General features: G+C 42.6%; 1 long non-coding RNA gene across 1 annotated transcript; it reads left to right on the forward strand.

Moving 5' to 3' along the window:
• Positions 1-672: 672 nt before the first annotated feature.
• Positions 673-7,632, forward strand: LOC144155233 (uncharacterized). Its single transcript, XR_013319537.1, has 3 exons — positions 673-1,381; positions 2,913-3,182; positions 6,058-7,632. It is a non-coding gene; the product is annotated as an uncharacterized LOC144155233 (long non-coding RNA).
• The last annotated feature ends 7,631 nt before the right edge of the window (positions 7,633-15,263 follow it).

Here is a 15,263-nt window from a genome sequence, read left to right on the forward strand (position 1 = left end):
AAAAAACATGGCGTCTTTTTTCAACACAATCCCCCTCCCCCCCCCCCCCCCCCCCGGAAGGCCCGTTTTTTATTTTCGGGGAAAGGTTGTAACCCTACGCTGCTGTTCTGCCTACCTGCTTGCTGTACCTATTACGTCGCCGCCACCGCAAATCCCCACTTGTTACAAACTCAGAGGTTTTCGCACTGTTAGCAGTCGTTTTACACGATGGGTTTGATGCGCCTGAGATGCCAGGAGTGACATCGCTTGTAGTATTAGAGCGACGTTGCTTGTCTGCAAGACGGTGCCGGTCAAACAAGCGTTATCAACGCCATAATTCTAACGGCACATTCCATTTATTTCGTGGCTGCCGTGGCTTGCGCAGAAAAGGTCGGGTTGACTGCGATAGCTTTTCTTGAGTCAAATAATGGAGCTTTGGCTCAATCGCTTGCAGCGCTAGCAATGCGGCCTCGTCTGCAAGACCGGTGCGTGAGAAACAAGCGTTAGGACAGCCAGAATTTCAAAAATGCAGCATAAACTAGACCATCGTTAAAGGAGGCGATGACTAGACACAAGCAACAATATTCGTTGACAACTTACGTAAGTATAGAGTTGTTTTAGGCGCCTCGAACACCGCCCGCCTACATAGCTGTTTGTTAACGCGCCCGATTACTGTTTTGTAGGTCAATGGTTCGATTCCTCATCGAACGTGTTTTTTTTTTTTTTTTTTTTTTTTTTTTTTTTTTACGTGAGGGTTTTATTAGCTCCTTTTTTAACGACCAGGGTAAGCACCTGTTCCTTGCTTTCTATCACGCCGACATTTACCGCCCTCTTCCTAAACCCAAAGTAGCTCGTTTTCTCGCACGTTCTCTCTTGAGAAGCCCGCCGTGAAAACAAAACCAAAACAAACGTCAAACCTCTTTACAATATCAGTATATATGTCAATTACTTTATGTGTATTCACTTTTTGTGTTTAAAAACCTTAAATTTAAGTTATAAACACATTTCAGACTTTGAAAGCAGAAAGATAATTACCAACATTACAGTAGTAACACAATTTTCGTCAAACTTAGAGGTGCTGCATTTGAAGTCTGGCAACTATCTCTCACTTTTGTGTGTGTTTTTTCATGGCGTTTTGTGCCGAGTGGTTGGTGGCGTGATTTAATCTGTTTTATCTATTTCAAGCTTAAATCATAGTTATAGAAGCTTTATGGGTGATGTCTACCCTTCTAACCTACGCGTGTGTTGAACATGGGGACCCCGGAAGAACGATCATCGCCGGATAAAATACTGCGCGTCAAAAGTGGATGACATTGCATCAGAACAAAGCGTGTTCGTGTGTCCGCGAGATGAAGACGACAGTGAAGGAGAATTTTACGTTGGAAACATCGTTTTTGCTCGGGTAAGTACGCATTTTTTATTATTCTGTATTTGGTTGGAATGAGTTCTGGTGTTTATGGGTCAGTAATTCGCTAGACCCCCATCTCGTTTGCTCTGAGAGCCTACGTGAGTTAGTATACTTGTTTGGCGCCCAGTCCACCGTTTCCGCAGAAGTCAGCATCAATTTACGCTGAAGCTAGACCTTGGCTACGATGCTCGCGCTATGGTACACGGCTGCTAATAATTTCACATCACGCAAGGCTCTTTAACACCGGGGCGTTTGTTTATGTGTCTCTCAAACAGTGCCTTTGCGGTTGCAGATCGCAGTCGCAATTTCGCGTGAGTGGCACAACGCTGTGATTAGTCCTCCCTCGTGAATACCCGCGGTATACCAAGAAATAACATGACCAGGAGGTTCCCTGGAAGTGCATGTGAAAACGCGTACACGTGATTCCATGGCTGGCGTCTCGTAGGTGTTGTGAAATCTCTCCCCCCCCCCCCTTCACGAATTCCGTGCAGTGCGCTTCGCAGCTATTGCGCTCGCGAGACCGGCGACCGTACGCCTCGCGGTCTTCGGGCCGCGATATGTGTGCTGTTCTCGTGAAGCTCGACAACAGCGAAATTGCCGTACTCGCTCGCCAACGCGCCCCGACAGCGTACGCGTCGACCGGGTGCTGACGGAGTTGTGCTGGAAGAAAAGCAGGCAAGAGATGAGGGCGCACGAGGTGTAGTTAAGCATGAGAATTTACAAAGTGCAAGGTGGAGAAAATAGTATGCAAGGACCGGAAACGGTGAGAGAGTTCGGGCCGCGCGCCAGCGAGCGAGTGCGGTAATTTACGTTGCCGAGTTTCACGAGTCCGGCACGAATATGACGACGCCCGTCTGAGAGTTCATAGAGGTATAGAATTCACATACGTGCAAATTGAAGGTGAAATGCGCGCATGTGGCCTCGCAGGGAGTTAGCATAGTCTCGGGGTAGTGGGGGAGATTTCACAACGCCTACGAGGCGCCTGCCGATTCTGTCAGAGTAGCTCTCGGGAAGTCTGGGGCTTGATATCAGAGGCATATGTATGGTTAAATTAGTGCAGAAAATTGAGCCAATTCGCAAGTTCTCATTTTCGCAAAACCACAGGCCATACAGAGACTAACAAGAAAGCTGTAGGCACTCACTCAACTCGATTTATATTGGAGAATTGAACGTGCAGATACAAGTCAGACATTGAAATGGAGGAGCCTCAACTATCACACACCAGTTCCGATTGAAAGCAAGGGATACAGATGAGCTGCTAGCATGCGTTCCATGCAAATTAGCTCAGTAGCTAGCTTTGCATATATCATGCATACCCCACTCACAGTACCTGCGGGTCTAATAAATACATTCTTACTGTGACCTAAATTTCACTTGGGGTGTTCCGGGAATGTTCTTATTAGTGCCTTGGAGGTTACTGTCTTTAAACGATTAAAAATCTACTTGATGTAAGCATTCGTGCTTTGTGTGTGCTCTTCTTGTATTTCAACAAGTGTCAGCACACTCACAGATTATGCACCTGCAGGTGCTGCTGCTGGCTGTCCTGGGTCAGCTGCCTTCCAGTCCAGTTTCAAAGGCTTTGCCAGGGCCTCCCTTGGCCAACCGACACTGCACCTGCTGTACCCAAGTACTGCCTGGCCTTTCGTTGGTGCTCCGTACGCTTTGCCGCCAGGAATGGTCATTCATCCATCATCTGGCCGCTTGGACCACCCGTTCAGAAGTCAGCGCATTTGCTAGACACATCGGTCCAGGCACTGCTGCCATATCGGTGCAACCACCGATTATGTATTTTCAGGTTAGTTATTGCATGTTGTGGAACTTGCCATGATGTATACCTGTTAGCAGTGCTGTGGCCTCTGATTATTTGAAACATTTTCATGAAGCAGTGCTGTGCGTATGGAGCGTGTCATTGCTTAGCAGAGATATTGAAGAGAATCTGGGGCTGACGACTAAAGGGCAAGAAGAGAAATTGAACTGACTTTGAAGCAAGTATTCGTATATAATCAAGCCAAGCAAACATTTAGGATCTTTCGATATGGTTTTAAACTTGCAACACAAACTGGTCTACTTCAGATCATACTGGTAATAATCATACTATACCGAAAAGTACATCCCGCAGTCTGTAGAATTCTGGCAGCGCTTTTTTCGCAGTCTCTCATGACAGGCACTAATCTCAATGGTTGGAAGATAGTCGAGGTAGCACCAGTCTTTAAATCAGGAGACGGTACTTCACCATTAAATTTCCCTAACAAGCACCATATGCAAGGTCAGGAAACATTTCATCCACTCTCAGGTCGCTAATTATTTATAAAATCACAATATCACATTCGAGTATCACCACGGTTTTCACAAGGGTTACTTGAGAAACACAACTTTCAGGATTTGTTCACGATCTACATTGATCCATTGACACAGGCTTACAAACTGCGGTAGTTTTTCTCGATTTTTCTAAAGCATTCAATCGCATTGCACACCACAGACTACTTCTCAAACTTCACCCTAATGTCCTCACTTGAGCAAAAGATTTTCATTCTTCTCAAATGCAGTTTACTTCTAATAACTATATGCTTCTTTTGCTCGTGCCACTTTGTTGTCCCCCCAGGCAGGTTGCTTGGTCTATCTTCCATGCTGCATATCCTCCCATGTAGGTCTATTTGCAGATGATGTTGTAATTTATCACACAATTTCTTTCAACTACTACCGTCAATGCTTTCAATCTGATCTTAACACAATTAACTCCTGGTGCTGCAAATGGCTAATGTCGCTTATCTCTAAAACAAAGTGCATGACTTTAACGGTGGCAAGTCTGGGATTGTAAATACTTACTTCATTAACAACAGCCTGATTACCTCTTGAGACAAAGGTGTTTTGGTAGGCCGGTAGGGGAGGGGGGATTGCATGGTGGATTTCAAAAGGTATATCGATTGGGAAAATAAGACGTGTGATTAATATTTTCATTTGCACTCCAAAACTCGCTTTATTTCATATGTTTAACCCACTGCTGTGGCTAGGGTGGTGTGCTGTGGAGGCGAATGTCGGTTAGATACCGCTTGGTGTAGCCGCTTTTCAGATGGAGGCAACACATAAAGACGCCCGTGTTTGGAGATTTCGATGCGCACAAAAATACCCAGATGGTCAAAATTAATGCGAAGCCTTCCCCTACAGTGCTCCCCATATCCCAAGTGTAGCTTTGGCGTGTTAAACCACCATTTTTTTTTTCATGTTTTTGGTATAGTACCAGCTGCTGTAGCAGGTGCAAAAAATTATACATAATGTTTCCAAGAGCTAAATATAAAGGCCATATTGAAGTGCGTTTATGGGTCTATCTCATAGCAGTAGTGAAAGGTTATATACTCTGGTGCAGGTTAAGAACGCCAATGGCTTATGTGGTGTAGTCCAGTGTTTGACGGAATGCCGTGTAGGCAGGTAAAAGCATTATTGCAGTGATGAAACGTAGGTCACTGACCAAGTCAAGAAAGCCATTTAACGGTTTGTTGCTTGTTCACGGTGAGCATGTGTCGTGGAAAACGAAGCTATATATTGGGCATTACGCGGCGCAATGAGTTTGCATAGATATGGTGCAGATTGCCATCCATTATGTTGATAATGTTGGGCGTCGTCTGAACAATGAGGGGCTCGAGCAGTAATCGAGAAGATAGATTGCACTCAGTTGTCAGTAATTTTGTCTTGTTCCAGTCGACCACGTGTCCCGTCCTCTCACGGTGCTCTGCCAGTGGACTTGTTTTTGCATTGCCCTTGTTCACTTCGTTCCAGTGCTGCATTAATCTTCTGTGCAGATTGCCCGTTTCGCCAATGTACACTGATTTGCATTCAGCGCATGGAATCTAATAAACAATACCCGGAAGCTTGGAGCGTGAGAGGGGGTCTCTCACGCTGACAATGTCAGAATGCAGCTTGCTAGTGGGCACATGCACAATGTATGCACTGCGTGTCTTGAAAATGTGTGCGAGAGTTTCACCGATGTGTGGGACGTAGGTAATTGCTGCACGTTTTGATGCAGTCGTTGTCCTGAATATAATGCCTAAAGCATTATATTCAGAAAGAAGCGAAGAGGGCGACTAGCAAGAATCCACATTGACATTAGCAGGCAGAAGCGTCCACAAGGCCTGTGTCAAAACGTGCTGCAATTCTCGTCCTACACATCAATCAAACTTTCGCACGCATTTTCAAGAAACACATTGTGCACATCGTGCAGGTGCCCACTAGCAAGCTATGTTCTGACATTGTCAGCGTGAAAGACCCCCTCTCACGCTTCAAGCTTCCAGGTGGTGTTTATGTTTTGAACAAAAAAAGTGCCATTTAAACGTGACACCTCCTTCCTTGCCGATTTCTGATGCCTGATTGTTCAGTTTGTGGGGATACGTTTAGCAGATTGCGCACATGTCTAACCTGTATTTGTGCTTGAGCAGTCAAACGCTGATGTTAGCAGTGAAATAGGTGAAAATTGTAGTTTGATTGTAGTTGTGTGCAGATTACCTACATTGTGTTAATTCGTAGAAAAGCAAAATTGACGTAACCCTGCTAACTGTTCCGCATTGCAGCATTTTATTATGCGAACGTTAAGGAGTTCAGCTGCTTGTTAAAGGTGAAATAAACAGTGGTACAAAAAGAAGAGCATCTACTAAACAGAAATATCTTCACAATCGCAGGATGCCAACGGTCCGCCTACCAACTTGTGTCCTGCATCGTTTCTGCTGGCTGGAGCGGTTCATGGAGCATTTTCCAGCTTCTCAAAGTTTGTGGTCAAGCGCTCCTCCAAGTGAAAGATGCCACAGAGGGATCTTTTGTTTTAATGCCACAATTTCACGTGCTCAGCAGCAAATTTACTCGTAAGGCTTTTTAACTATTCATCACCCAAGAGGGCATGTTACCTTCGTCTTCGGTGGAATGTGTCTGCACTCAGGTTATTTGTGACAGAAACAAGTGGACCACGTCATGAGAGTCATTGAGGCCTTGTTGATTGTGCATGCTTCTGAAATGACATTTTCATTAAGCTGAATACTTTCCACATATTACGATTTGTGAACAAATTATGGTAAAAGTCATGATTAGTTGTACTACACTGCAGGAAGGAAATGCCAACATACGTTTTAAGCACCTCTGATATTTCAGATCGTTGGCTGGTGAGCAATAAAACAAAACTGAAATTTCTTTAAAGTAAAATCAAATATTCGTTGTCACCAGTGCATGACCATAGTAAAAGCTATCTAGTCACCAAATTTAGAATTAGACACGAAATGCCAAGAAAAATAGGGAAATAAACTAGACAGCTGGCTACAATAAACCAATTCGTAAAATTCCTCAATGTCTATCAAGTGATGATTCAGGCGGGTTAGTTAAGATGTCAGTGGGTTTACACACCCAACTTGCAGGGAAGCACATGAGCTCCCAATATTAACATGTTTTTAGTGAAGACCGTCTTCCTTCATTAAGCTGCTTTGCACATTGATGCCAGTCTGATAAATGTCCTGAATTTTTGTTATGATCAATCTTTGTATGGGAACCATATATTTTTATATGATGTCGCTGTGTATTTCTGAAACTGTATCTAGTCACTAATTCCAATTTGTCGTGGTCAGGTTTTTTCAACTAATTCGTAGCTTTTTTAACAATTATGGTATATTTTGTGTGCCTAAAGGAATGCCTCATTGCATGTGTAGCCTATGTAGTGTTGAAAGCGGACATTTTGCTTCAAAGTGGAATGTCGGGCTAGCAACAAGGTACTTCGCGTGCTGCTCACTTTCATTCATGCCATTATTTTTTATATTATCATTTAAAATTAAAAGCCAACCAATTTGCTGTCGTTTTAATTTTGTCACCTACTTTATACTTTTTTTTTCAACTTTGTGTAAGGATTGACTATCCATATTTTTATGATACCAAGGCGTTGGACTGGGCTAGCTGGTACATGTTTGAATGGATGAAAAACCATAGGAAAACCCTGGACACAGAAGAGAACGACGGGACAAACTTGTGCCGTCATTGTGTTTTAACTGTTTCCTGTGTTTACCACTGGTTTTTTATGCATTCAAACATTTTTTATGAGTTTGTTGAACAGTGATTAGTTTAGGTGTGTTCAAACAATTGTTGGCTGCGAAGGCTCCCTGTAGCATTTGTATAAGTGCTCTCTGCTTTTTTTTTTGAGACAATACCCCACCACCAGTCTTCATGAGGTGGTCTTTTGTAGAAATAAGTTGAAATAAATATTTGTTTGCATTGCTTTACATGTTTTGAAAGAATTTCTTGTTCATTCTTGTTTCATTCAACCCCGTTTCAGAATCCTGCTTAAGGCATTTCCTCTGTTATTTTTTTTCAGAACCAGGAAGGGTGCTCATCCTCGGTTCTTGCTGAAGCAGCAGTATCCATACTTCACACGTGAGCTCTGAACACACAGTAATTATGGTATGAAACATTCTACCAGTATAAGCCTGCTTTGTAGACGTCATTGTAGATGTCAAAGCTCTTGACAGTGTAGTCCAATGTCTGGTGTAACGGGCAATGTCTACAACTTGTAAAAATTAATTTTGTGGCTATAATGTTTGATTATTTTAAAATGCACGTCAACTACTATTTAGAATCGCTGTCTAAATTGGCAGCCATTTTCGTGGTGGATACAGAAAGTGAAAAAGCGCATGTGTAGAGATTTCAGTGCACCTTAAATGTCCCAAATTTGCTAAAGCTAATCCAAAGCCCTCCTTGTGGTGCACTTCATATCCCATGTACAGTTTTGCGTAAAAACAGCTAAAAATTTATGATCAATTTAAACTTATTTTAATGTTTTTAAATGCAAATATTCTCAGTTTAAGCTGCCATATTTAGAGTAAAATATTTTGTAACAATTATATAGCTACCAAAGGTTTACAGAAAAGCTTTTTGCTTTTGGTTGTGCACCTTCTTATCAAAAGAAAAATGTTAAGAAAGGCAGAAGAAACCCAACTATGGAAATTAGCAAACCCTAAAGCTGCGGATAGAATGAATGTTTTGTAGAGAATCTTTTGCTGATTTCAGTTCTAGTCAACTCTAAAAAAGTCTATCGACGTAGAATGCTTACCGTGAGGCACCTCGTAATACTAGCCAAAACTAATGGGCCCTGGCTGTTGGCTTTTCATTTGCAACAGTGACAAATGACCCCACATCCGCCGGCAGGGACATAATGCAAGGCACCATGTACAAGCTAGCCTCATGATAAAATAATGTTTTCTGAACAATGGCATTACATTTCAACCATGGGCTTCACCAGGGAACTTGTATGCATTGTTCTGTGATGTTTGCAGTTCTTGTTGTTGCTATGTGGGGTCATTTAGTCTAAAGGTATGTTTATAAAACTCCAAATACCACCAAACCTTGCAAGTGCTGTACCATATGAATATTTTTCCGTAAAGCAAAAAGAATAATGCAAACGAAAATAAATGGCTTGGGTACCCAACTTTTATAAGTAGATTATGAGCCGCAGTACGGAGGGAACTATATTATGAGCCGCATTACGGAGGAAACTATACATTTTGCATTTGGTCTTCCTTGATATTGAACCTTCCTGCTCAGCTCAAGAATAAGGCACTAAACATTGCAGGTAGCTACCTTGATTGGAAGTTTGATGCAATACTAAGAAGCCAAGGGTTTTAAGGTTCAAGGAAGTTTTGTGTGGTTGAAGTGTTGCACACCTAATTGCTTTCACTGCACAGCATGGTTAGGCTCTGCAGTGAATCTCGAAGGATGTGTACTGCAGTTCGGCAAAGTGAACATATAATTGGTTTTTTACGAAGTTTTGGGTAATCAACTAGCTCGAAAGTTATAACTGTACTGAGATGTGGCTCCTGACTTTTAAATTGATGTTTTAACAATCGGTGACACAAGTTCAAGGAAATTATCAGCTGATGTTGAGCTTCAATGGAATGTCTCACAGAACCAAGCTTGGAAAGCACGAATGTTTCATACCATAATCGTGTGTGATATTGTGCAATATGTGGTCTCACACCTGCTGCACCTGTGAACCGAGGATGACGCACCCGTTTTGTACCCCTTTAGGTGGGTGCTTTTGCAGAAGATGCTCCTACAGATTGGGGTGCTAAGTAGCACCCTAGGATACTTTTAGGCGGAAAAGGGTGTTTATAAGGCACCTGTCTTCTGGGGTGCTTCACAGAGGGTGCTCCTGCGGCGACAAAATCCAAGCACCCTAAAGGGCGTAAAATATTCAGTTTTTAGGGTGCTCCTGCGGCGACAAGCTGAAGCACCCTTTTGGGCGTAAAAATTTTTAGTGTGCATATTCTAAGACTGGTCGAACACACGTCAAATACGCACATTCTTTAAGTCGCTGATGCGAACATCTTAAGTTACGCTGAATAAAGTTTAACGTTCTCGCAGCTTTCGCGACAACGTAATCCACATGCACATTCCATGAACAGTCAAACGAAAACAAAACACCCAGGTATTTGTAAGTTGTCTTCGTGGTAACTGGCACACCATTTATACAATATCTATATTCGATCTTCTTTTTCTTCTTTGAAGAAAAAAAGGTCACCGCCCTTATTAAAATTCAAAGACATTTTCCACGTTGCACACCAGTCATGAATACGCACCAAATCGTTTTGAAGTTGGGAGGCATCCTGCTCAATCTTAATTTTCCGGTAGACTATACGATCACCGGGAAAAAGCCAGATAGACGATGAAATACCAATAGAAATACCATTGATATAAATTAAAAACAACAAAGGACCTAAAAGAGAGCCCGGTGGCACACCCGATTTCACGTCAACATAATGGGATGCTTTTCCATTCAAAACAACACACTGGCGATGATGCTGTAAATAATTTTCGATCCAGATTATCACATTTAAGTCTAAATTAAAGGACTTCAGTTTTTGCAAAATGAGAGAATGCGAAACCGAATAAAAAGCTTTTTGGAAATCAAGAAAAATACAGTCAATCTGCCCACTTTCGTCAACACTAGATGAGAAATCGTGATAAAATTCAATGAGTTGCGTGGTACAGGATAGTCCTTTACGGAATCCATGCTGATTCTCTATTAACAATTCGTGCTGTGTTATATGTCGCATTATTTCTTTGTACAAGATGTGGTCAAGTACTTTGCAGACAATTGATGTTAACGAAATCGGTCTGTAGTTGACAGCTTCCTTTCTGGGTCCACCTTTGTGGATCGGTACAACGCATGCCATCTTCCAGTCATCTGGTAAGACACCAGTAGATAATTACTTCGAGTAAATTAAGTAAAGATACATGGAAATAGGAGAAGCACAATGTTTGTAAATACGCGGAGGAATGTCGTCAGCACCGTTTGCTTTTGTTTCATCGAGATTACTTAGAAAGGCTTGAATGCCGTTCATGCTAAGTTCAATAGGCTGCATTAAGGTTACGGGATATGCACATGGAATGTCACAGTTTTCATCAGTATTTGGCGAAAATACAGAGCGAAAACATTCGTTGAGGTAGTTCGCCTTGTCTATATCTTCCGAGAACCCTTGATCATTATATTAGATTTCGGTAATACCGGTAGCATCCGACCCACAACGTTTTAAGTACCGCCGAAAAATTTTGGGATTTGTTTTCATTTCTTCGTGTAGCCTATTTAAGTAGCCCGCCTTCGCGTCTTTTGCAATAACTTTGTATTCGCGCGTTAGGGCGCTTAACGTGTCGAAGTGTTTTTTGTCTTCGTTCTTTTAAAACTACGCTATACTCGCTGCCTGTTTTTAATTATTTTGGATAACTGTGAGGTAACCCAAGGCTTCTTGCGGCTTTTCACCCCACGAGAATGGATACTTGGTATGTAAATGTCTATGTTCCATTACTTTACTTTTAAGAGAACACCACAATTATTGTGTGGTAGAATATTTGACAAGGCATTCGAAAAGAAGCAGATGATTGGAAAGCGCCTGTGACATCGCAGAGTAATCGCCTTTACCAAAAAGAAATACCTCCCTTGTAGGTTTGTTCTTTGCCTTGTTCTTTTCAAACTTGATACTCGCGACGACAGCGTCACGTATGCCCGGAACGTTATCCATGGGAGTTACAACAGTGGGGACATTACAGAACATCAAATCTAGAATGTTGCTATTTCGGATTGGGTGATGCACATACTGGTAGAGCCCAAAAGTATTCACGATACATTCTTTATCTCGTTGTTAACACGGCTACCAGTTTTGCCCATGCATGCAACGTCGTCCAAAAGCAGATCTGGTAGGGTAAAGTCTCCAACAAGAAGAAAAATTTCCCCAGAAATCTCGGAAATAGTTTCATGTAGAAGTTGTAATGAACTAATATCGAAGGCAGGTGGTCTTCTTCTAATATAATTATCTTCTAATCTAACCGAGCACCAAACTGATTCCAATTTCTCATGTCCAATATCAAACGCCGATGAATGAAGTGAACAGTGAATGAGTACAAAGACTCCCCCGGCTAAGCTGGGCCTGTCCTTCCGATAAGCTATAAAATCATCGGGAAAGACTTCACTATCGCGAATAGACGGGTTCAACCAAGGCTCTGTGCCAAATACGATGTCATAGAAAGAATCAATTAAACCGGCAATTCTTCGACTTTATTTATTAGGCTCCTACAATTGATTACAATTGCAACGAGGTCGCGACGGGCACCACTTTTGACAAGAACTTGTCATCGTTTGTGCACTTGCACAACTTCTTTTTTTTTTTTCTTATCCCAAACGAATGCTTGGCCGTTGATGACAATCCGGTCACCCTTTAGCTTTATTTCGTCTTTATCGGTCTGTTTCGCTTTCGCGTATTCCCACAATCACTTATGTATGTCACGGGCCTCGGGGGAATAATCGTGGTCGACGCTGTAAGGTGAGCCCTTAAACTTTTTTTCATTAGTTAGTACGTTTTGTTTTTCTTTGTACGAGGCGAAATTGACAACAATAGGCCTGTTCCGACTTTCAGTGTACCGGCCTACGCGGTGGGCCTTCTGTATGGACTGCAAATCGATCTCAAGTTTTTCTTTACAAATAGTTGTGATCAAGTTTTCCGATTTGTCCCACGTCTCGGTGCGGTTATTGTCATCGACACCGTAAAACACAAGATTTTGCTGTCGGCTGCGATTTTCTAACTTGTTATTTCTACTTTGCAAGTCTTCAACTCGCTGTGCCAAACTAGTTATCGCACTCGCCTCCTCCAATGCTGATTCATTTAGCCCTTCAATCTTTTGTTTAGTTTTGCCTAGCTTGTCATTGATTTCCGTAATCATTGCTTCATGGTTCGAACAGCTAGCATCGATAGATTGAAACTTGTTAATTATTTCTGCTTGGCCATCTTGCAGGCTTTTGAGTAAAGCTAACTCGTCTTTTGTAATCTTTGACAAGACGCTTCAATTACATTGTCTCCAAGGCTTTCAAATAGGATTTTGCTCTTTGCCCTTCCCTCCTTTCAATCTGTTCTAAATGTCTTTTTTTTTTTTAAGTTTATCCAGGCAAACCTTGATCACACATGTACAGTCACTGCACACCTTATTGACTATATGTTGACTTTAATTGATGTGGGGTAGCTTACGATCCCTATGCCCGAGGATATCGAGTTCCCCATCACTGGCATTGGTTTTTTTCACAATGGTTCGCCAAGCTGCATGATGGTTCTCTCACCCTTAAATTTCACGTTTCCCGAAAACGATGCGCTGTATATTCGGCTCTGGAGCTTCGTACTTATTTCCTGAAAATACTTTTGACTGCAGTTTACGAAGAGCTTCAGCAGCCTTTCAGTACCTTTTGACTGAAATTACCAGTATTATGCACAGCAGAAAATCAAGCAGCACAGTAATCGCCGAAGATTTCAGCTCTAGAAATCCTTTGTGGTGAGCCATTGTTTTAAACACCATGGATTTAAATCCTGCAGTATTGAATAAATGACATGCGATGCAGAGTTAGCTATAGATATGTCTAGGCTCGGAAATTGCGACTCTTCAGCGACCCTGCTTCATTATTGATAAACACAACTCTATTAGTGCATTCATGGGTTGTTAGGATCCGGTTTGGTAGGCCAGTGTGGCCACATGAAACCACCTTCTAAAAGGTTTTTGACGCACCTTCTCTTTCTGGTCTACACCTCTCTGGTTTACACCTTTACCTTAAACAAATATCTGGCAGAAGCTGCGGCAACGAGAATGAATAAACATCTTAAACAGTATTCTTACTTTTACATTTTAAATCCCCAAGACACTGCATAACGTCTGTTCCTTGAAAACGTTATAGATACATTCTATGATAACATGAATGATCTAAACGAGAATGCAAAAGGGTGACAATACCTTTTAAAGGCATCATCTGGTGGTGTGATGTGCTTGAAAGGGAATGATTGGAATAATCACAGAACGGATGGACGAAGAATTATGCACCGGGATTCAACCTAGGATTAAGCAGCAGGGTACAATGGTGGACTGTCGTCGTAAACCGTCTTCGCGCAACCTTGTGATTCGTAGTAGCAGGGTGGCAAGGAACCTTATATGTGTGGTCAGAGCGCGGACATGACGCCGGATGCGGACAAAATATTGCCACGTTGTTGTCGACGTGCCTGAAGTCTCCCGCAAAGTGCGGTTTCGCGCAGTATGGGTATCATGTGTGCTCTGAAGGTCAACACGCGGCTACATGGCCGCAAAAGCAGCAGCGATATACAAGTTTTCGTTTATCGGACACGACCTCCATCCGATCAAAGTTCGATTTCTCCACCGTCTACTTAAAACATGGCGCCACTCTTTGCTTTGATATGGCCTCTGTTTTATTTATAGGTGTCCAGCTAATTATAAATACAGCAGCCAAAAGACAAAGCCATGCTACAAAACTGTTCTGCTCCATCATAAACACACCTATTCAGACATGTTTTTCTCATCGCACTCGAAAAATTGAGCCATCAATTCCTTGTGTTTTCTGACAAAACCACCACTACAGTACTACAGTACAGTACTACTCTACAGTACTCTTCCAGTACTCTACAGTCCACTACTCTGCCCTTAAAAACTCTCTTAGAAACAAAAATTTAATGATGACACTCTTGCGCAAAGTGCGCTCTCCGAATATAATTACCAGGACTCCTTTAGCTACCAACAGTGAAAACGACCACTTTACCTTCATGAAAGTCAAGAAAGTGTTAGATGTTTGAACCCTGATGTTGCTCCCGCATTATTATACATAACTACACAGACGGTTCACGATTTGCTAAGATGCTCCTCTCTATTTTTATTTGCTCATTTTCAACTCAGCTTTACATCTTGGTCATGTTCTAAACATAAAATCGTGGTCACTGACCAAGTCAAAAAAGGAAACAATTTGACATTTCGGAGCCCATACGGGTTCCTTGTTCACAATAAAGCGGGCAAGAGGCCGTCGTCAATTTATATGCAAGATATGGCGCAATGACTTCGTGTAGATTGCAGGCATGTTGCCATCAGTCCGGTTGACAGTATCAGGTGTGGTTTGGATGATGAGTGACTCGAGGAAAAGACGGGAGGCTAAATTTCTTTCTTTTGCTATGATAGCGGTGTCGTCCCAACCGATGCGGTGATTGTGCTGGCAGGCGTGCTCTGCCAGTGCATTCGTCGTTCGATTTTCTTTTCAACGTCACGTTGATGCTCCTTCAATCTTCGTGAAAACTTGCCCGTTTCGCCGATATAAACGCAATCGCAGTCAGCGCAAGGGATTTTGTATACGACTCCCGGGAACTTGTCACTCTCCATCTTGTCCTTTACGTTCACGAGCCTGCTGCGCAGCTTGCTTGAAGGCACGTGCGCTACACGTAAATCGTATTTGGAAAATACGCGGCAAAGTGCCTCGCTGACTCCTTGAACGTAGGGAATGGCGGCGCGCATGGTGGCCGTCTTGCTGGCGGTTCCGTTCGGTCGTAGA

This window comes from Haemaphysalis longicornis, unplaced genomic scaffold (genome assembly GCF_048455015.1).
Source record: "Haemaphysalis longicornis isolate Haplotype H1 unplaced genomic scaffold, Haemaphysalis longicornis Haplotype H1 scaffold_1, whole genome shotgun sequence".
Lineage (NCBI taxonomy): Eukaryota > Metazoa > Arthropoda > Arachnida > Ixodida > Ixodidae > Haemaphysalis > Haemaphysalis longicornis.